Source organism: Malurus melanocephalus, unplaced genomic scaffold (assembly GCF_030028575.1).
Source record: "Malurus melanocephalus ecotype Western Australia unplaced genomic scaffold, MMel_1.1 scaffold_167, whole genome shotgun sequence".
Classification (NCBI taxonomy): domain Eukaryota; kingdom Metazoa; phylum Chordata; class Aves; order Passeriformes; family Maluridae; genus Malurus; species Malurus melanocephalus.
In genome coordinates this window covers 1,102,233-1,126,020 of record NW_026623399.1, presented here as the reverse complement: position 1 = coordinate 1,126,020, position 23,788 = coordinate 1,102,233, and positions in this window count along the sequence as shown.

Here is a 23,788-nt window from a genome sequence, read left to right as displayed (position 1 = left end):
CAAAGTCTCCCTCTTCCTGTCTTTCTGAATACACTCCTACTTTCTTTTACAGCTTAGGAGCACAATGATTCCAAAAATGCAACTGCTGAGACACGTTGGTTTGCTTATTTAGAACCTGCAAAGGATCACATGGGGACAGCAGGGCTCTATGTAGGTAATTTACACAACATCTAAAATGCATTGGGAGCCAGTTCTGCTCCTCAAGGCAGCAACTTTGCGCTGCCTTGAGAAGGATGTGTGCCCTTTAGCACACATCAGTATGCAAAAATATGGAGATGAGCCACTAAGTGAATTCATCCTGTGAGCTTCTTTTGGCTTCTCCAGTGGCTGCTCCTCTCTGTGCTGCCTGGGAATCTCGAGGCATTGGGGGTGTGAGGTGCTCCTCAACTGCCTGCCAGCGTCCCCTCAGCATTTCTTAGCTCTTCTTTCCAGTTATTCTACCAGAGATAAAGCTGTGTGAAAGCTAACTGAGCCAAAATCTCCCGTGGTTTTGCAGTTAAAGGAGAGGAAGTTCACTTATATCACACTGCTCCGTTTAAGTCCTCTAAACTGAACTATGAAGAGGAAATCGAATTAAAGGTTGAGTCAGTCAGAATTATGCATTACATTCAAAAGAAATAAAACATCCCAAATCTCTATATTACATTAAAAAATACACTCAAAGAAGGTTAAGTTAGCAAAATCAAACACTTAGAAGCATGGAAATACCATAAAAACCATTGCTACCTTATGCCACTTCAAACTAAGCCTCCCTCTGCATATAAAATATAATACTGTCTTTAACAGCAGCTTTTCATGCCTATTTCTACAAAACTTCTCCCTCGCTGSCTCACAGTATTAGTCTCCCTTTGCTTTATCTCACGTGTCCTTAAATCTTCTTACTTCTTCATTTACTCCTACTTTTCTCTCTTTATTTTTTTCCTTGTCCCTGAATCCACTGAAATCTGCTCTTCAAGTGCTGGTCAGTGCTCGGAAGAATTAATTTTTGGTAAGAATTAATGGATGTTGAGTTGTTCATGAAGGGCAGGGTTCAAATCCTGTGATGTCCCATGAGGGGTTAGGCTGACAGTGTGGAAAGTTTGCTTTATGGTTTATTCTGTATTAAAACTTACAAAAGAGCATCACGTGGACAGAAAGTCCCTTAGGTAAAAAAAAAAAACAAAAAAAAACCAAACCCTGTTTAGAGCTAGAGAAATCACACTGTAGACCGAGCCCCCATAGGGACATCAGTGCATGTCATTGGCCTGGGCAAATTAGGGAGAAAAAAGTGAAAATTTAGTGAAAAAAGAAAACCCAAAATACCCCAAAGAAATATTTTCTCTCTTTTGCCTTTCAAGTATCAAACCTTAGGGATCATTTCTAACAACAGAAGGTAAAACATTTTTAAACAGACGTGCAGTTTTGAAATTGACAGTGTCCCTTTAACAACTTCAACAGTTGGAGAGTTTTATGTAGGTGGGTGAWTCTGATGCTAAATAGTTAAACCTGCTTCAACTAAGAAGTTGTGACTTCCAAAATAAAATCTTGCCTGTAGAAGAAAGTARCAGCAACTGGGAACAAAGCACAGAGGAATGGGCCGGCTCTAATTTATGCAGGTTCAAGGAGGCTCATCTATGTGCTTGATTTTTATTTGTTTTTTTTTAATGTGAATAATTTAGTCAAGTTTCTGATATCTGTCTCTGTTGGAACAAAAGGTTTCCACTACTGCTGCACAGTGAGTTCAGCCTCTCATGGGTCAAACATGTACTGAGCACAGTGTGGGGCCTCCAGCACCGGGTATCTGCTGTGTTCTGCATTGACTGCTGTGTCCTGTGCTGCTCCAGCACATCTGTGTGCACCCTGGAAAACCACTGTGGGCTGTTTCTTGGCTYGCAAAAGCTGCTAGATCTGCAAATGCAAATGTATTCACATTAATTAGAATAAATGACCACGTGGTTGCATCCTTAACTAAGATCCCAAACTCCCAGGGAAGGAAGCTTCTGCACTGTCAAACWCTGCAGAATTTGCATTTGAGGGAAGYATTTTAGGTTTTTGTATATTTTACCAATAATTAAGGAACTGAGCTGGCACTTTCYTTGCACATTTACAATTTAAATCTAAAATTTTGGCCACCCCAACATGTTTGAGTTCCCATCCTGTTGGTCAATTCACAGGGATGGAGAGAATGACCTTGTGTGTGACGATGGTAGAATTTAGAACAACAATTAGCTACATTTCCTCACAGAAACTGTTTGGTTGGCAAGGCTAATTTTTTGGGCAGCCTTTGCCACTGTACCACATAAGGTGATATTTGATRTATCTCTGTGTGTAACCAAACGGAGAGGGGAGGGCAGCAGAGGAGCCAGGCCAGCAAAACCGTGTGAGGAAACCATGGGGCTTGGATTCAACAGCCCACAATCATCTCCTCCAAAGGAGAGGGCAATTAAAAACCTGGCCTGCAGTTTTACACATCACCCTGCAGCGGATCAGCCAAGGAAGGCTGGTGACACAAACAGCAGAGCTGCCAGAATCACACTGCTTCTTCTGGGTCAACAGCAAACCACTGCCTAAAAYGGCAAAAATATTTTCAGCAATCACCATAATCCAAAATTACAACAGGCAATCCCACTCCTTGTGTCAAAAAAAGAGCCCAAGTTTCTGTTCATCCTTGTTATGTGTACTTGGGGAATTACCACTGGCCATTGGGGAAAGCCAAGGGAATAAACAGCGACTGAGTGCAGGCAGCTCCCACAACAGAAAACTTATCATCCCCAGAAAGGGAATTGAGAAAACTTTAATAAATGGAAATTCTCTAAGTCACACTTTCCTTAGAGGCCAGTGCTGCARGAGGGTTGGTCTCCTCTGTACTCCTGCCATTTGCTCCCCTAGCAGGGATGCTCCTGTACACAGCATTAAACCCTTTAAAATTTACTGTCCTTCCTATATTTCATAGAGGAACTATATATTTTTATCCAACTTTTTAATCTGCTTCACCTCTGTGAGGGTACTGCATCCAGAGCTCTCATATCCATGCTGTTACTGCTATACCCTTATTGCAGAATTTAAATACTTTGGACCAGACTATATAGAAGAATATATATCTGAAACAGTTTGCACTTGAGAACGCTAAAGATAATAATATTTTCTGTTTTTCAAGGTTATTGGTTGTATAGACTTGTGCTATGTCTTGGTGAAGTCCATGAACAGTTTGTGGCAGATTTGTGGAAATTATTAATTAAAAGTACAAAGGAAATAAATTATATACATTTGAATACTATAGGTTTCTGCTTGTAAGCTGTAACATACATGTATGTAACTGACATAGTTTTAAACTTTCTACTCAAAACAAATTTAATTTCTCTTTCTCAAGCTTGTTTCAGATGAGGCTGGCTACCAAATCCTTCCCCTTTCTTGGAAGTCTTCTGAACAACAAAAGTCATTACTCCACGTTTAACTAACCAGCTGTGTAGAATTATGAACTTATTGTAGGTTCAATAGGCAAAAGCTATGCTTCTTGKTAGTAAAATGTTGGAATATTGTGARTAAAGAAACCTCATTGAGTTGTCTGCTATATAACATTTTGGTCAGATGTGACAGGAGATATCTGAAGAAGGGAAATGCTGCTGTTAGTTTAGATTTGGCCCTATTTGAATAATTTAATACCAATATCAGGTATATCACATTGTGGGGATCCTTGTGGGTAGGTATCCAAATGATAAATTAAGATTAAACTAAATCTTGCAGCCCTAATCCTGCCTTCTGCYTCAGAGGGGAAGGACCTGTTCTGCCCCATGTCCATGCACACATCCCACTCCAGCCCAGGATGAATCTGCACASAGCAGCTTGCCAGGATCAGACTTTAAGTTTTAAAAAAACACGACAGCATGACAGTTAATAGAAAACTCAATTATAAGTCACATCACATTAAAAAAATATGACAAGAGGAGAAAACAACTCATGAGACAACTATTATCCAAAGATGTTTCCAATTACAAATCGCAGCACAGCTTGAGCACCTGGGCTATTCATCCCAAGAGCTGATTACAACATCATGATATGAGTGATACAATGACTAATACAGTATCAGGACCAGCATCTCCCACTCTATTTTTTCAGTATCTTGTAAGTGGAAAGTGTTTAATTAGAAAGCTTTCAGTATTCATTTTCTAACTTAATAGGCTTTTCTGGTTGATAACAACCTTATTATGTGTTGGGAATAGATGCTTAGCCAACCCAAAAATATCTTTTTCCCCCTTCTTGTCTTTTAAGAAAAACAAGCAGATATCTTTCCCATCCATTGAAACGCTGTTATTAGATTTGACTCATTTTAATAGAGCTGTGTCAGTTCAATTAGTGTAAGGGCAAGAAATGACAAATTATATTCTAGTTTTTGTGARTGCAATATCATGGATGAAACAGCAAAATTCCAGGCTGTAGATGTAATTTTGCTGGTGCTTTATGGTAAAACTGGACAAATCTATCTCTAAAATTCCATCTTGTATACAGCAATGCTTGACCAAAGTATTAATATTTCATCCAAATAAAGTTCTCATTGCTACTAAATACATGTATTAATTTATTCAAGTTTCACCAAAGTCACTGGTTCCCTATCAGGTACSTCTTGAGTAAGTTACAAGTGTTGCAATAAATTATTGGAGGATTTTATGGCAAAATTCCTCTTTTTTATTTGTTTGACATGAGACTTAAATTACACCACACAGAAATTGAAGCTTCTGGTGCTCATCAAACATAAAGCTTTCATTTTCGTTCCAAGGAAACTTGTAGTGAAAGTGATGGGGTTTGCATCCTTTATGTTCCAAAAGCTTTCCCTTGCCTTTCTTAATAGCTACTGGGAAGAAAGAGAATTTATGTAAAAGGACTCCTTGTCTTCTTAAGTGTTGATTAACATTTTCCTCTGAGTTTCCATTCAAGATATGGGCTTATTTTCAAAAGTGAAAACCTGGGGCTGGCTTTGGGTTGTTCTGGTAAGTAAAGATGGGGAAAAAATATTATCTCCCTTGTTTTAGAGGAAAATTTACATAGTGCATTTTTTAGTACTTTAGGAGGGCTTTAGTGTTTCTGAGGATTTTTACATAATGCCTGAATCAATTTAGTAAGATTTGGTTTTATGTGGTTCTAGCAAGCTCTGGAAAGTGTAACTTCAACTGGAAATTTAATCCCTGCCAAATACCATCACTGAACATTTAATGTGTAAAGTTCTTTCAGGTGGCCACACATCAGCTCTGATCCCACAGTCGACACCTAGAAGTAAAATCTTTAGTCTTAAAACATGAGAACAGATTTGAATTTCACCTCTCTTTGATCTGAGGATAATGACCCTCAAATTTTGCACTGTAATGGTTAAACTATTAAAAAAAAAAAAAAAAAAAAAAAAAAAAAAAAAAAAAAAAAAAAAAAAAAAAAAAAAAAAAACAAAACCAAATTAGATGAAACAAGTAAAAACTTTTCATTTTGTCAAGGCAACATAGGGTCTTAAAAGTGTTGTGAGCAGGTGGGTAAAGGCACACCTTTGGCTATTACAATTAGATGTGGATCCAGGGAACAAGTGAGGCAGATTGCTTCCTGACACCAGAAACGGGGAAGAAATGCCTTTTTAAGGATGAGACTGGTTTTTTGTTAATGACTGAGATGTACAACAGACATGGTTGTGTTGGTTATAAGTCCACAGTTTCAATCTTCATGTTTTTCTCCATGCATAGTCATGATTCTGACATTTTTTTTTTTTTCTAATTGGGAAGCTAAATCAGGCTCAGTTTTGCTGGGATCTCAAATTTTCATAGTATTCATGCATGGAATTTTGGTGGCGATTTTCTTAAACCAAAATTATGATCTTTTTGTCCATAGGTGATGAAGAAGGACATATTGGAGGAGAGTTTTCCATCTGCAGTCCTGCATCACCTCCTCCTTCCTCATCCTCAGCCTCAGCCTTTCCTCCCTGTCCAGTTCTGCTTGGCACTGTGAGTAACACCTGCACCTTTGTAACTCTTTCCAACACTGTTAGTGCCTAAAACATTGAATTATCTGCATTATCAGCTCTGCATTTCCCAGGGAAGTTTTGTGAGTCAGAAAAAAAGACTATTTTGGTTTTGGTTAAAATATTRAACCATAACTTTATGTCTGTAGAGTAAAACATTCCTTAACAAAATCTGAGAGCAGTGAAAGTGAGMACAGTCGTTGGGTTTTTGTTGGCAGTTTAACTCATAGGAGTGCTTTGCTTATAAGAAATCAAGGACAGTGGTGATGAAATGTTCAATGCCTAATCTCCAGTAAAAATAGAACACATAAGGATATTTCTCAGGGTTTTTTGTTTTTTCTGGAACTATTTTAATGTCCTGTTTTCATCATCGTTATAAGGAAGGTAAAAATACAAAAAATATACCAAGCTTTTAATGTTGCTGTTATGTTGGTATGAGRAAAACTGATCTTTGAATGCTTAGAGAGCTGTTTGATCCTTTATTTTAAGTACAGACTGCCAGTAGGTCAAAGTCCTAATGTTTTTCCTAATAAACATATATATGTTTTTATATCCTCAGAAGCAGGCAGCAGTAAATGTAATTAACTGTGGTTTTAGGTGTTCTGTTTATGATTCACACTGAAGTACTTTGTACATGAAAGAACTGAAACCATCTCCATTCTGCTGGTTTGCTTGTCAAGTGCATKTTCTTTGTGATCAGGGCATAATGTAACTCGATATTCAAGGTTTCTTGGGCTMTAAGTTCACTTTGCACTAATATGAAAAGATAAAATATTGTCATTTATGTGGCACTGAACAGTTTGCATCTGCTCGAGACAGCACTTGATAAACAAAAAGATCTCATGAAAACCTCCACGCTGAAGACTTTTGCCTGTTTATTGTAACTCTTATCTCAGTTRATATTGCTCTTAAACCTCCTTTATGAGCTATGGTTGCTGATGGAAACTGAGCTTTCCAAAATGGAAAAGAATGAGAAGGAAAAAGGGGAAAAATATGCTAATTTAAAGTTTTGGTGGAGAAGATCTTGAGAAAATTGATCCGAAAGGTTTAACATCAGACGTCAGTTCTGAGAACTCACATTTTAAAGTCACYGTTTTCAGGCTAATGTAATGATCAGGCCTGGCTTAGCATTTTAACAGCTGCATCTTTCCTGACACCCATGGAATTATTCATAAGGCTGACGTCAGACTATGCCAAGGTAAGGAACATCAGTGGGATTAGGCCATTATGAGCCAATCTTATGCCTACTGGAAGCATAATTTTGCTATTAGTATGAAAGGTGTACAGACAGGCCTTTTGATTGCACAGAAAACATTCTGGTTTATATTTATAATTTGGTGTGTGTATGTTCTACTTTGTGTAAATCAGACCGTTTTGTAGTGTCTATCCCTGTGACGGGGACATGTGCCTTTATAAATGAAACATAATATGTTGTTTTGAATGCATAATGGCACTTTGCATATTGATCTATAAGTATGAGATTTTTACAAGTCAACATTGACTTTTCTTGTGAATTCTTTTGAATATATTAAACCACATAATTTTGTATAAGAATCCTACTTTTCCCATATGAGTTTTTAAAAATTTCTTCTTGTTTTCTTCTGCCTTGCTCCCCRTTTTTTCTCTGCTATTTGCCTGCCCTCTGCATGCAGGCTGTCTCTGAAGGCAAACAGCCCTGACACCCRAACCTGGAAGGTTTCAGAGGAATATCAGGAGACATATATAAGGCATAGGTAGCKTTACAATAGAGAAAAAACCTGTGATGCATTATTATTGTCTGCATGACCTCCCTCTGAAGCAAAGCACAGCCCYAACTTTGATATGATTATTGCTGAATGTGCCAAAGCAGTACTTTCTGAAATAGCCCCGGTGTCAAAGATGATGAATGGCCAATTCTGTAATGTCAGTCCCAGTGGTGACTCCAGCAGTGACACAGTCCTGGGCTGTCTGGAAACTTCGATGTGGAGARGGAGCAGGAGGAACTGTGGGAATCAGGATGTCAGAGTTCCTCAGCCCTTAGTCCTGCTTCAGTCCAAAGTTGGAGCAAGAAATCCATGTAGAGCTGCTTTTACACCTGATATCGGATGATAAATGTGTTTGTCAGAGTAATCAGAAGCCAAACAAGTAATCAATAAAACAGCCTATATATATATATATATATATATATACACACACACACATATATATACGCATATATGCACGTGTGTGTATATATATATGTGTGTGTATATATATATGTGTATATATATATATATGTGTGTGTGTGTATATATATGTGTGTATATATATGTGTATATATATATGTGTATATATATATGTGTATATATATACATATATAATGTGTGTGTGTGTGTGTGTATCTACAGATATATATAACAAGCACCAAAATATGACCAGGCTTGAACAACTGCAAAAATTCCATTTTTGTTACTTGCATCTCTTCATGGTATTTTTAAAAARTGTCTATGAATATTTTAAATGAGGTTCATTTTTTTTTATAGAGAAGTKTATAAAGTTTAAAGTCCTGCATGTCTGAGGGCAGTGCTCAGTAGTTTATCCAGGCTGTAAAGACACGTTTTCTTTATTCAGTGGCAGCTTGCTCTTCTGCCACTGAGCTCCCACTTCTGCAGGGTCCCACCACCAGACTTTCTGCATCCCAGGGGCTCAGTCCCGCAGTATCACCTCCGTGCTGTGGTGGGAATTTCTGACAGAGCGAATTAGTGCAGTGCAGCACTTTGCCTGTCAAAATGCACCTACCTGCAGTGACTGTGCTCTGTTCATCAAAGACAGCTCCCAAAGGGTTTAAAAGATAAGGTATTCATCTCATGGTGATGACTCACCTTCATCTTTTAAATGTGTATGTTGTCACAAAATTTCTTTTTTTAATCTACTCTGAGCTCCTGTTTACAGTTTTCTATTCCGACAACGTCCCATTTCCCATTTACTTCACCTAAAAAAAACTTTGCATTTCCAGAAAAACRCATAGGAGATGTGAAATGTATGGTGCCTAGAAGGCTTCTTTTTTTTTTAAAGAAACGTACTTTTTGAGTCTTGGCTTGGTATTTAATTTAAAAATTGTTCTGTTTTCTTGTGCTTTTTAAAAAATCAAGCCCAGTCATAAAAATCATTCATCTTTATATGCTGAATCTTTCTGCCTTCACATTTCATATGAATTGCCACRTAAAGCATTCAATCAATTAAACATTAAATGCTTGATACAGGTACATTTTTAGAAAGTTATTTTTCTTTCACTAATTGAATCTTCCAAAGCCTCAACTTAAGATATATACAGGAAGAGATTACATTAGCATTGGAGAACAATTATTATAAAAGCTTTATTCGGAGTTTAAAAGCTAAAACTTTTCTGTTCCTCAGATTTAAATGAAAAGTTATTTCTTTTCTTTTGCTTACAAGTCCTGTTTGCAAATCTCAGGCTGAAAAATGGCAGTTCCCTTTGCTGTTCTCCTCTCACCCTTAACCAATGCTTGAGGACCATTTTCAGATTTGTACCTTCTGACTTAGAGGTTTTATTTAAAGACTGAAAGCCTTTCAAGGATTACTTTCTCCATAGCCAGTGGTAAATATTRCATTTGAAGCCTGCCAGTCAGATATAAGTTTTAATATAATATTTCAATCTTAAGCCATCATTGTTTCAAAGAACAATGTAATTTATTAGAGTAACAAACCAGGCTATAATGGCCTCAAATCAATATAATACAATTAAAGCACATAAAATATGCAGAGCACAGTGGCATTTTGGCTCTTCTAACTACTTTATTCTCSTGCTCATATGCACTGCTGTCTCAAAGCAGGGGCCCGTGGGGACCATCTCATGGTCCCCTAATTTGAAAGGGATCCTGCAAGCAGAGCACAATATTTAATGTACATGCATCAGTGTCCATCTCAGTTCTGCTGGTGTTGAATATGATGTGGAGCCTTTACAAGAACTCGAAATGCTTAAGAGAGCTGTGCTTGGTCATAAAAACAGAAGAAGATATTGCTATATAGTTCTTTAGAATAAATGGATTAAAMGTGGTTTGGTAGATGGGTGGGAGGAGAAATACTAAAAACAAGACAAAACCCTTTTGCAAACAGTACAAAAGCAGCTTCAAGGGCTTAAAARTAAGGCTAATTATTTAAAATAATGCATAACACTTCCCACTATCAAAATCCTGCATAAAGCAAATGGTTCGTGCACAATAGTGAAATGTAGAATACTCTTATCTGATTTCAAAAGGTGCTTGTATCACCTGAAGCTTTTAGGCTCTGGTCTGGAAAGGTGCACAGGACCCACATTTGCTAATAACACACCAACACTGAAGATCAGCCCTTTAATGAGTTTTTCCTCAACCTTTTTTCTTTAATTCCCTCCTGATCATAAGACTTCTTTCATTTATGCATATTATTCCTARAGTCTGATAACTTCACTGTGGGATTTTCCAGCATGAATAGCTTTAATTCTGTCAGTTTAGCTTTGTGCATATGAGATGCTAAAGCCAAAGATACACTTCTGTTATAAGCCTACTTAAAATATCTGACAGATTTCAACTTTTGGCAATTCTTTAAAGTTTCTGGGCATAAAAGAGCCTTCCATTACTTAATTTTGCCACAGATGCTTGTAGTCGATGGTAGAGCACTTCACAAATATATTTCTTTTTTTTTTCTTTTGATACAAAGCGCATTTGAACATTTTAAAAGGAGAAGCTTCTGCCTGAGTTTCTCTTGGGAATTGAGATTGGCATATAAATTGTTCATGGCAGCTTCTAGTGGTAATCCAAAGGTTGGAGGGCAGTGTTATATTTAATGACAACCACACAATGGAGGCATTATGGCCATTAAATATGAAGGACTGGAGAGTACACGCTACCCAAATAACTTCTGCAGATTTGAAAAGCAAGAGCTGTTTCTCGAGATGAGTGTCTCAATCCAAGTATCGTGTCCTCACAAGTTTCTAAAGGAAAACACAAACCTCTCTTGAACTGAGCCTTATCTTGAGCTGGCCTAAAGGCTCACTCAATTGGAACACCAYGGCTGAGTCACTGTGCCTGAACTTACAATCATGAATACAATTTTCCAATGTCCCTAACGCCACAATGAAGCAGAGGACAAGARCCCCACAGCATTATAATTTACTTTTTTTTACTAAGTTTGAAATGTTTTTTTTTTTTTAAAGTTGTACTCTTTTGTCAARTAGGTGCTTCTCAGAACTGTTAAGAACGACTTCACCTTGCTTGGGTTCAGTTTGCTTTACTTGCAGCAGAGCTTTACTATTTAGTTTGCTTGAGAGAGACCTTTCTCATTTCACATTTTTCATTAATTTCAGGCTGTGCATGTGGTCTGGCTTTGGTTCAGAGCTGCCTGACAGGTTCAGACACTGGAAAAATTAGGAAATATGCTGCTGATGAGAAATCTTTAAAACCAAATTAAAAATTGAAAAATCATGAACTGAAATGAAAACCTATCATTTACCTCGCTGCCTAATACATTAGAGCATTGCTGTGATAGCCCAAACCTGACGGTTCAGACACTCAAAATTGGCTCTTACCTGAAACTCTGACACTTTTTTCTCTGCAATAGTGGGGATTTGGTGCTCAGAAGTTCAGAGCCTTTATGCCAGCACATTTTATTTTAATATTTGCTGCTCTGTGAGGTTTGCTGGAGGGCAGCTTTGGAAAGGATGGGTCTGTGTTGCATATGTTTGGGCTGGAGAAGGGAATTCAGGAGATCWGATTAAGCTCAGATCTCATTAAGCTCAGACCTAACATGATCCAATAAATCAGTGATCTGACTGACACCCACCTCAAGGCACACTGATGCATTGTTTGACAGACTCATTCAAGCCATGCTGCACACGTGTGGTTCAGCAGCAGCAGGAGAGCTGCTTTGGTCCTGGATCTTTCCTCTCTCCACGTGTTTTTGCAGCCACAAATTGCTTCAGGTATTCTGCAGAGCTGAGACCTTTTGCAGTGTTTAGATGCAATTTGTTTATTGTGTTTCTTGTCATACATGTATGCAAAGTCTCTTTTACCACAGACTCAGATATTTGTTTCCTTCCCATGATTGCTTTCGTGGGGTCTCTGATTACTCTGAAACCTCTGGCTGGAGTGCCTTTGCCTTGGATGGAGCCAACTAAGCCCTCCCTGGTACCTCCCTTCTGTTGCTGAGCTGAATCATGGGGTTTGTGCCTTGCTCTAACTATATAAGATAAATTTCAATCCCTCAAATTATTTTTTTTTTTCATCTATTCTATTCAGTTTTGTGGTCTGTTTTGGTTTTGTACATACTTAGATTGTTTTTCAGCTTTCCTGAGGGGAGGGAGAACAAACATAGGGGCTAAGGAAATAGAAATTATTTAGGAAATTTCCAMRGTATTTGAAGGGCAAGAACTTTTTYGGAATCCATAAATTTTTGTAAGTCTTATTTTTGTGGTACTRAGTGTAAGGGTGCATGATTTTTAGTCTTCTCACATATTTAATTGCTTATTTGCATCTGTTTATCATTGTATTACAGGGTGTCTATGTTCTGTCAAGTACCTTTGCATCTTGCTAGCACTTTTCTGCCTTAATCCAAGCTACATCTGACACCCCATGGAAAATGGGGAAAATCCCAACTGTTGATGAGCCAATCATTCAKGATCCCATTAACGTTCCTGGAATTGCATGATTTCATATTCTACCTTGTTTTGAAAGGAAAAAAATCCAACCAAACAAAGYCCATAAAAATATCTTTTACTTTAGTGCGTTCACAATTAGAATGCCACGCTGCTTCTGCTAGAATGTTAACATCTGATGGCTAAAATGTGAAAATGAATATTTTCTGTAGCTGGGATCTGGTTGTCAGATACCTTTTAAAGTAGCAGAGGGTTTTCACAGCCTTTTTTTGCTAGGAAAGCTCAATTTTCAGAGACAAAGAATTGGTGAAATGTGCTAGCTTTGCTTTAAGCACTGGTAAGCACAGCTTACTCCAGGGTGACGTGACAATAATTGTTCTCACCTCTCTTACTTTGATAAAACAATCAAAAATCATTATCAAGAAAACTTTATAAGATAATTATTTCTATTTGTCTTCTTCCAGTTTGCAATATTGCAGGGCATTTTCTCTGTGACTATGGAATTTGAAACTCACTTCTTTTTCCACAGAGAAAACTAAATGCTGCCAAGGCAGCAGCATTGAGGGCAGCATCATGATTTCCTATTGTGCTGCAGGTAGCTCTCAGACTTCATTAAACAGCCTCTCCCAGGTGTCACCTATAACTTTTGGACTATACAGAAACCTGCCTGATCTGTCCCRCTACTCATTATTCGAATTGGAAATATGACATGCTGCAAAAGAGATTTTCTTTCTTTCGTTCTCTTTTCCYTATATTGAAATGGCTTGCTGAAAGATGGGATCTGCTGGACTCGGGCCAAAAGCACTTTGAGGCCATATATTTATAATGGTTTTGTTATGAAGAATGGCATCTGGCTAATGGACCCCTACAACTGCTAGAAAAATATTGATATACATTCAAATCACAGGTCATATMCAAGGGAATAAAGCCGTGAAGAATCCTGCAGAGGTTAGTTTGTTGTGTTTAGGCATTTTCTTGCCATTTGTCTGTTTATTCTGTTTGCTATTTTAAAATCTGTTTGGTAACAGAGCAGATATGTACTATATTTTTCTGAGATCTTTTCTGTTCCCTCTTCTAGTACAAGATAAACTTCTTGCAGCTCTGTCATCCAATTCAGGTTTTCGTTAAAATGTTTTAAACCTTTTGGCTGAATTCATGTCTTCTGCCAAGGATGCTTCTGTGAAGTACATTTTTCACACTTTTTCCACTATGGCTCTTCGCAAAGATTGGGTCATTTGTGTCAACTTGTAAACAGTCTTTTGGCTTATGATTCCTTTCTGTTATTATTATTATAGATTAAAGTRGGTTTGGTAGTGCAGCACTGTAATGTTGAAAGATAATTAGAATGTCCCAGTTTCACGAGCACAGAAATTCTTATGTTAGGCTGGAGCGATGCTCAAAGTAGGGTTTTGACAATAACCAATACCAGATGCTTCAGAGAAAAACCCTATACAGCACAACAATATAATAGCAAAATGGGAAGWTTCTCGTTATACCTATTGGCTGGGAGCTTGAATGCCTTCAAGCATAATACAAGAAATGTTTGAATTCTTCTTCTACTRGCAGTTGTTCTTATATATATTTGAAAACATGTATTAATCTTTATCCTGCCTTTGCATTACAGTATGCCAGCTTTTCCTGAGGGGCTCTTGGTGCTTTCCCCAGKTTAGAAGCAATTCTGAAATACTAAGTAGGCACAAATCTCCTGTGATTATTTAAGAGATTCTTCCTTCTCTCTGATTAGGAACTATTACCTGCTTTTGYCTGCTTCCCAGAGGGGCTATAGGACATCCTACTAATGCTGGTTTTTTTTTGGAAAAGTGTCCTACAATGCAGGTTTGGTGTTGTTTGAGACAAAACTTTAATGCTGTGCTCTAAATTCCCAATGTATGCCATGCATCTGTTTGCAAAATCACCTTGTTTATGGGCATGAAAGTGCTGTTCATCATTAGTACATAACAAGTGCCACATAACTCATTGCACTTGCCAATAAAAATTGTAACCTGAAGGAACTAATTCAAAATCTCACTGCTTTATCTGCTTTATTAGGGCATGTACTCTGCCTGGGCGCATAACTAAAGCCCCGGTAGTCTGATACAAATGTCCCCAAACACAAATCTTTTTCCTTCAACTGCATTTGTTCCATTTTCCTGATAGATTGCTTTCAGTTCTTTTTAATTTTTTTGTAAGTGGTACTCCAATAGAAAACCAGAAGGARAATGTTTGGAAAATATTTCAGYAAGTTGTTTTTGTGCTCACAGCTAGAACATTTGCTGAAGAGCCAGACACACTGATAGATCTCATGTCAAGTRTATATATCCCATAACGTAATGTGAACAGTCACTCTGAGCTCACGAAGTGTGCAGCTGCCTCAGGGACTCCTGGAGACCAAACAAGACCCAGAAACTGCAATCTTCCCTCACCAGTGCTTCTCAAGAGTCACTTGGAGCACAACTGAAATAGAGGGTCCAATTCTGTTAAAATCCAGCAGGAGGGAAGCTGGAATTCTGCAAGGAAAAGGAAAATATGTCTACTGAAGGTATGCAAAGCAGGTAGTTTTGTGGKTAGGCTGGTTGCCAATTCATTCATTCTCACTGGACAAAGAGCAAACAAAAATGGCTATTTGTTAACAGTTTCAATGCACAGACTGTCTGACCTATGCAGGACAAATGTATTTGCTCTCTGTGACTTCTGACATATGAATTTTCTGGAGTATTATAGCCACTGGACTGGATTTTTCAGGATGCTTCTCTTCCTGCCTGCCCAGGGAGTTCAGGAGCCCTTAAGAAAGTTCTGTGCAGGGAGGACTTCTACTCTCCTTACAGTTCAAGCTGCAGTTATAGTGTTGTCCTGACCGTGAGAGCAGAATATAGTACAAGAATCTAAAACAAACTCATTGATTCCTAAAGAGATCTCCTATGAAGGACATCTGTTGACGTCTGAAGAGCTGTGCAGAGAGTCCAGAAAATACAACAAAAGCATGAAAAGAGTCCTGTTCTTTCCTACTCTCCAGATGGATTTGGTAGATAGACAATTGTATGCCCACAAGGATGCAACCTGAAAAAGGTTAGARATACAAAAAGGAATTTTCAAAGATGGAGTAAACAATTTTAGTCACGAGTGTCCCTTCTGTCACTTGAGAGATCAGTGGCTTTAGAAAATGAATCTTCATTGAGTTATGGAGCTTTTGTCCCCAGCAGACATTTGTGTCAAATGCAATCAACAAACACTAAAAAGGAATTTGTATCAGTTAACAAGAAGCTCGAAGAAGAGCATAGGTTAGCAGAGAAAAGAGGTTCAGGGGAATGAGAACATCAGTGCATTGTATGAGTGCACTGCTCTCTGTAAATAGCTTCTGGAATACTAAAAATTGTTTAGTTTTAGAAACATGGAGTCCGTTCAGGATGTTATTAAATGTGTAGTATGTGAGAGAGAATCTTCAGAGGGAATTACAGCATRTTTGGGTTTCAGTTTGAAATGCCATTCACAGGGAGATATTCTTGCCTTCAAAACTCTATGAATCTGTGTAACTCATCTAAAATGTGACATTTTCCTGTTCCTGTTCAGATTATGGAAGCATGCTAAAAAAAAAGGAATAAATATGGAAATGCTTTTTAAAAAATTCTATATATGTCTTTTGCAAGAAAACAAACTATAAATAATAAAAAAATCCCTCATCAGTGGTATAAATCTAGGTTTGCTGTGAGACAGGCTGAAAATTCATTGGTGGGCTTGAAAAGATTACTGAATGATTTCTAAATAGGAAAGCTTGTGGTTATTCCATTTCCAGAAAGTTTCTGATTCATAATCCTTTCTTTTTGAGTCTGTTTCTTTTTTTTCAAAGCTTTAAGAACACAAAAAAATCTATCCGTAGTTTAATTTTGTAATTGTCATGTCCCCTGACTAATTAGGCATGCAATATAAATGAGTACAACACAAAAGTAAATGTGTGGGAGGCTGATGAGATCATAGTTCTACTGCAGATAGTTTGTTTAATTCTCWGCGAGTCTGAAGTTTGTGGAGCTGTCAAATAATTCTTTTATCAGGTCAAGGAGAAAAAATAAATACTTGGGATTCATACAGAAGAAACCACATAAATGAAGTCTGTTGCTGAAACTTTTGGGGTTTTTTTATCCACTATTTATAATATCCAAGATGACATTAAAGCTGGATGACTGTTTGGGAATTGGATGCTCATCTCCCAGAGAAGAAATGGATTGTGGCCATTGGCTGTGAGAACTTGCTCTGGTCTCCAGAGATGAAGGAGAAAAATAAACTGTAATGGATGCTCAGCACTACCAATCCAACCTCTCTGATATCCCTCCAGAATAAGCACTGGTGGCCTGGGGTAAGGGATGGAGTCCATCAGCCTGAACAAGATGGAAATACCCTGAGAAGGAAACATTGGTGCCATATTTAGTGCTCAGGTGAAATTCTGCTCTGCTGTTTGCTTGTGTGGCAGCCGATGTATACACCAACAGTAAACTCAGCCARTCAATGGACTGATTGCAGAGAATGGTGCTATCCAAAGGGACTAATGATTGGCAGAATTTTGCCCTTAAAATTCAATTAAAGTTATTTACCAGATTGCTGTTTTCAGCATCTTTCTTATGAATTAATTTCAACAAGCAATAGCAATTATTTATCAAAAAATGTGATTTTCAGAGCAGTAAATAGCAACAGTTCATGACCAATCCTTTGCACACCCATAGGGATTGATTCAGTGATTTGCAGGGGATCCAACCAACTGCCCTGCCATGACTGCTGGAGGTGTGTAACATTCACCTGTGTGCTCAGGAATAATTAGCAAATCTTGATAATTTGAACTACCATTTAAAAGTGCTTTTCCTTTCCTCAGCTGCATGATATCTGCCTTTGCACCAAAAGTCTCTCCTAGCTAATTAAACTTAGGAAGAATCTCCTGGCCAGTTAGTCAGATCCACTTGATACAACCTACGAGTGTAAAAATCATTTCAGTAAACTGTGATCACAGAATCTAGGGGAAATATTTTGAAATGAATATGTGTTTAAAGAAGTGATTAAACACTGAAATTATTCAATGAAAATTCCATATGCYAAATGGTGAGATATAATAGATATCTGATCTGTTAAAAGGAAAAACCTCTTAAACTGATCGATCTTCTGCSCAACAATTTATGTCAGTGCCTTTTAAGATGATCCCGTCTTAAATGGGTGGCTGACAAAGAAATATGTCTGATACAACTGCTACATGAATAGATTTGCAATGTGCTAAGGCAATACATTTAAGAGGTCTCTCATGCATTTTGAGATGAGGTTAAAAATCCTGGCAGCTCCTAAAAAGCAGATTCTTAAGTGGTGTATTTTTTGTGCCATAATATTATGGCTCARTAACATAGCAGCATTACAACAAAACATAGGTTTTCTCATTTTTCTTCTCAAAACATTGTTTTCCAATGGACTAGGTAAAAAAAAAATATTAGGTTATGCTTTCAGTCCAAAAGAAAAAAAACAAATAAGGACATTTTTTAAAGGGACAGACTGTCTACAGCTATTTTACAAGGCCTGGAAGCAGTACCTTGTTCCCACTCTTTTATCCAGCCCATCGTGGTCTTGTCCAAATTATCTAGTCCCTGGCTGGCCTCCAGGACTGACTGATGAAGGTTTTGTTTGSATGATTTTCTTTGGCATTCCATCATCTCTACTTGTAAAGAAGTATTAAAAAATATTGGAGCTTACCACATTTTTGTCCTTAAGATAAAAAGGAGTTGGTATCATCGCCAATTTAGCGGGGGCATTTTAGTCAATAACACAGTGTAAAGTTTTGTCTCTAAAATGTATTACAGTGATGCATCCTGTGTCTCCTGCCATGCCTACCCTGTATTAGTTATTATGCAGAACAGTGTAAGATGGGAAAACAACTCCAATTTTTCATCCTAATGGTTGCAGACAGTGACTGGTAAAAGGTGGGGAGCCTTGTATTACTTACTCTTCCATATTCAAGTACATATGCTACATTATATGCAGTATTCAACCTGGAAACATTTGTCCTGAAGGAGAGGGAAGAAAAGCATTTTGGGAATTTGCTTCCTTGTCTGCTTGCAGAAATAAGCTCTAAAGTATGACCCTTTGTTGGGAGAAATGTTGGTCTCACAGAGACAGGAATATTTACCTGGAGATGGATCCTATGGAGGGTCTATACTTTTCTCCTATAAAACATAAGTCAAGCCATGGCTGTAACTCAAAGTATACCTCTATACTTAATGAAAAACCACATGCTGCTCACCAGTACATCTCCATCCGAACCTGGGCTCACCATCTTTTTAAAATCAGAGAACAGTTGAGATTTAATGTTYACCAGTAAATTTCCACTCTGCTCCCTTTAGGAGAGTGCTTCTGATTCGCAGATATCTTTATAAGCCTATAATTCTTTATTTTTAGTGTCACTCTATTGCCTATGAGACCTCATCATAGGGGTGGGCAGCTRTCTAAATAAGGTGAACATGCAGGACATAAACATGATTTTCTAATCTCAAAGTGAGACAGGCAAGAATGTAGAAATAAATAAAAAAGAATGGTGAATTCGAGGAAGCAATGAGGTAATATTGATTAACACAGTGTGTAGTACATCTCAGCGTGGCCATAGCCAATGAAAAACAGTCACTTCACAAAAAGAGAGGTTTGAGGGACATTCTGGAGGAGGAGTAGTTATTTTTTCTCATGTTTATGGGAAGCTCCTGCAAAGAGGGAGTGATAGTATGGGAGAAAGCATCAAAGTGCCAACTTGAAAAATGAATCCTTTAAAAATGGAGTTCAGCTGCATGATCTGGTGGGGTGGGGATACGACATGGTTTTGGAGGAGGAAACAAGAAGTTTATGTTTCACACAGCACAGAAAACAGGAGGAGTCATACGAGCAAGACGGGATTAAGAACAGTATTTTGCTCATGACAGGCATGTAGTCATAATGCAAAGAGAAGATGGCTGCACAAGCTGAAATTCATGATGAAAAAAGGTTAATTTCTACCTCTTTTGGTATTTATAAAACCTGTGCATACTACAGATGGAAAATATCCGCAAGATGTGATCAGCAAAGCTAGAAACTGATTAGCTGATGGTGTCATCCACAGTGCTTCCAGAAAAGAAAGCTTCCCACTCAAATGAAGAGTCTATCCAGGTTAGGTCATCTGAGGCCAGAAAGTGTTATGAGTTAATAGAAAATCAGAGATGGAACGTAATRTGTGGCTAATGTGGTTAATGCCAGAGGAAATCATCAGCAGCCAAAAGGAGAARAGCCTGTTTTTCCCCAGGTGCACCCTAATGAATGGAAGTTGCATTTATCAGCTGCTGCGTGGGTGAGCACGTAAAGTGAYATTTAAAAGCCCAGTTTCTGCTGTTTATCACCTCATTTATTGTCAGATCTCTGCAGAGGTTACTGCTTTGCCCAAGCTCTGTCCCAGGGTCRCGGGAAGAGCCACCAAGAGCCAGAGGGGCTGAAGCTGAGGTGCAGGGGTTCATCGCTKTCCCCTGACCAGATGTGGTCCCCAGGAGTCTGGAGGTGACCTTGGCTCAGCATCACTGCCCTCAGGCCTCATCCTCGGCGCTGTCATGTCTTGGCCAAGAATAGCAATGCAGATGGTTTAATTTAAATCCATGGATAGGACAGATGATGCAGCACTTTGAAGTGCTAGAAACACCTTGCCAAGGTTATGAGGACTTGCAGGCTTGAGGGACAAGTGCTAGATATTCCACATAGTATGGMTCATGCATGAAATTCAGATAACCTGACAGACACAGCTGTGAGTGTGAAGGGGATGCTGCTCAGCAGCAAATTAATAGAGAGGTTAAAGATGGCTTTTCTGATTACCAAATATATTGCCAACATGCTACAGGTAGGCATTAGATAAAGTGACACAGAAGAGAGACAGTGCTCAAGGAAAGASTGAAGTAGAGTTGAAAAAAAAGTAAAAATATTAAAATTACTCTCTTTACATTTACAAAATTATATAGGAGGGAATCAATTTCTTCACTTTAAAGACCTCAGCTTGTATTAGCCCACAAATGGCAATGCTTTGTAGTGAGGTTATGTGAGCAAGAGGAAGCAATGCATATTTCTAGTGCTTTAACCTTGATATTTGTCTTGAAAGGAAAATGAAATATGTTGCAAACTCAGGAGTATCTGTTTTACATAGAACAGAATGGCTTGGATTGGAAGTGACCTTAAAGATCTCCTAATTCCAGCCCCCAATGCCATGTGGAAAGGGAGGGCATCCTTGTTCTGAAATYGTTGTCCTACACTTTATTTTTCAAATAACTCATTTCATTACGCAGATGAAATATAGAAACAAAGCAGTGTCTAGCGTGTGTATTTTACTTTCTACACTTTTCCAAACCCCAATTTCTATTGTAGATGTGTGTTTCCACTACATACAAGTTTTTCCATCAATAAAAGAATGCCTAATCCCATGTTTAACAGACACAGGCAATCTYACTACATGAGCTAATGGTCATGTTCAGGCCAATAAAAATTTATAAAAAGCTCCACTTGTTTTTAAGGGAGTGTTTCCACCTTGCCTTCATATGGAGATGTTACTTTGGTGCTGCACTGGGCAAGGGAATATCTCTACTCCCAACCCCACAGCATTCCACCACTGGAGCCAGTCCTCTGCCCACTATCTCTGGAAGATTTCGTGCAGAAATGTACTTAGAGCATATGGGAAGGGGATGCATTGGGTTTGGAAATTTTAGGCCAAATTTTGTAGCCTATGGAAACATACATGTGTGGGTAGGTATGTTCAGCAGGCACCACGATGCCACAGGAGGGAGGACAGGACACCCCCTGTGTCTGTCCCCCACAGTGCCATGGAGGGAGGACAGGACACCCCCTGTGTCTGTCCCCCGTTGTGCCATGGAGGGAGGACAGGACACCCCCTGTGTCTGTCCCCTGTTGTGCCGTGGAGGGAGGACAGGACACCCCCTGTGTCTGTCCCCCACAGTGCCATGGAGGGAGGACAGGACACCCCCTGTGTCTGTCCCCCGTTGTGCCATGGAGGGAGGACAGGACACCCCCTGTGTCTGTCCCCCGTTGTGCCATGGAGGGAGGACAGGACACCCCCTGTGTCTGTCCCCTGTTGTGCCATGGATCACATCTCAGAGCTGCTTCAGCGGGAGCTCTCAGGCTCTGGCTCTCTTCACAGGAGTCAGCCTCAAAAGCCCAGGTATGAATATTTAAACAAAAGGCATTAGCAMACCTGCCTGGGAAATGTAATAAGAATGTCTTTTTGAAGAAAATATGCTACTAAAATGACAGATMGCCACATTTTTTGCCTCTCCCGTCTTAAGTGCTCTTAGTGTTAATTTGTGAATTAAGGTTCCTAATGAAAATAGTACTTTATGCACTAAGGACGGTATTATATTTTCTTAATCTATTTTCCAAAAGCCCTTTTGTTGTTCAGGCTGTTCTCATTTAAAAGCTAAGGCTTGTTTTGTATTTCGCTGCCTGTCGCCAGCTTGCTGACAAAACTAAAGGCTATGAATTTGTTAGACCCTACTTTATAATATATTCTGTTTATCATCATTTMTTTTTCATTATGGTGGTGTTATTTTCACTGCTGTACTGAAGGTGCTGTCAAAATTTCCATTATAAATACTGTTTCTGAGGGTTTGTAAGTCTAAGAGTTCTATATTAAAATCCTTTCTGGCTSAAATTTGGCATGCAAGTCTCGGCAAAGAACTGTTTTCTTTACATTCAGTTTAAATTGGCTTAGTCATCTTTTTAAAAGAAATTTGCATGTAAGTATCAGGAGCCACACATATAGTACAGTCTCATCTATTTAAATAACAGCAAGATAAACATATATTTACAGAAAATGTTTCTGAATTTCAATAGGTATCAGTCTACAACCACTAAACGACATGGAAGAAAAAAGCCCTGATAAAATAGACCTGTTCCATAAATACACGTTGACAATTTCATGACTCGTAGGTTACTACAGCAGATTTATAAGGTAATGAGTAAAGATGCTGTGTTCAATGTTTGACAGCGATGCAAAGCAGAAGTGTAGAAGTTGTAATGGAGGAATAGATATATCATCCCTCCAGCACAAGGCAGGTGTTTGTGTTTGAAAGGATCTTATTGAGGCAAGCAAGAACAATCTTTCAGTGACCTCTTMTTTCATGAGACATTCAAGATGCTTAGTAAGAGTTTCTCTGCATTTTAATTTATAGAACCTAATTTGTCCTGTCACTTCTCTGCTTTCACCGACTTCTCGGGGATGATACACCTGTCCAACRCTTCTCCCTGCTGTAATACCTTGTTACAGGTTCTTTGTGTGGTTTAGTTCACCCACTCACCTCAGCATCTCATGGTTACTACTTTTCCTCCTCTAAACTTCAAAATCTTACAACRGCAGAGAAAGTAAGCAGCGCTTGAAGATTATAGAAGAGATATCTTTTAATTAAAAAGGTGCAAAATATTTTTTTTTTTTTAAAAAGCGTGGGATATGCATCAGACAGCCCTGAAAGAATAACAGTTCTATAAAAAYGAGAAAACACAGATGTTTCTCGTGCTTTGATTTCTGGCAGTGTGCACTTTTCTTAAAACAAAATAAGGATTGAAAAGAGGTGATTTTTCCCTCTGTTGTGTTCTATACCTCCCCTGCCCAACACTGAGGCCCAAAATGTGGCACGGGGGGCACTRCCTGCAGAACAAACTCTGCCTTCTTKCAGTCTTTGATATTAAAMAACATCTAGAGAGGAACCATCCRGAGCTGTGTTGTACTAAAACCATCWGAGAAAAGACTGTGGGAAAGATTCCTAAGCAGATGTTKGCAGCCTTTGTTTCAAAGTGGAACAGCAGTTGAAATTCCATGGAATACTGGTTTGTGTAGCCCCAGTAGCACTCGCTGCCACATGAGCGTGGCACAGCGCTGGATGGAGCATCGTGGGTTTCCTCTGAGGATCACCCACGGAAGCTGTGCTCCCCCTTGCCTCCCAGAGACCTCCAGAAATCTTCACAAACCTCTTTCTGAAGCTTTGACAGTTTGAGGTTCTTGTTTTCTTTTTTCTTTCTTTCTTTTCCTTTAAYAATGATCACAACTTCTGTAACTGTCTTTGGAGACTAAGACGCTTCCATGGCTCGGAGCATATGCAATATCTTGCCTGATTAATATCAGTAGATATCGCTGTGCATGTGTGTGAGTTTTTGTTGTTTTGGTTTTGTTTTTT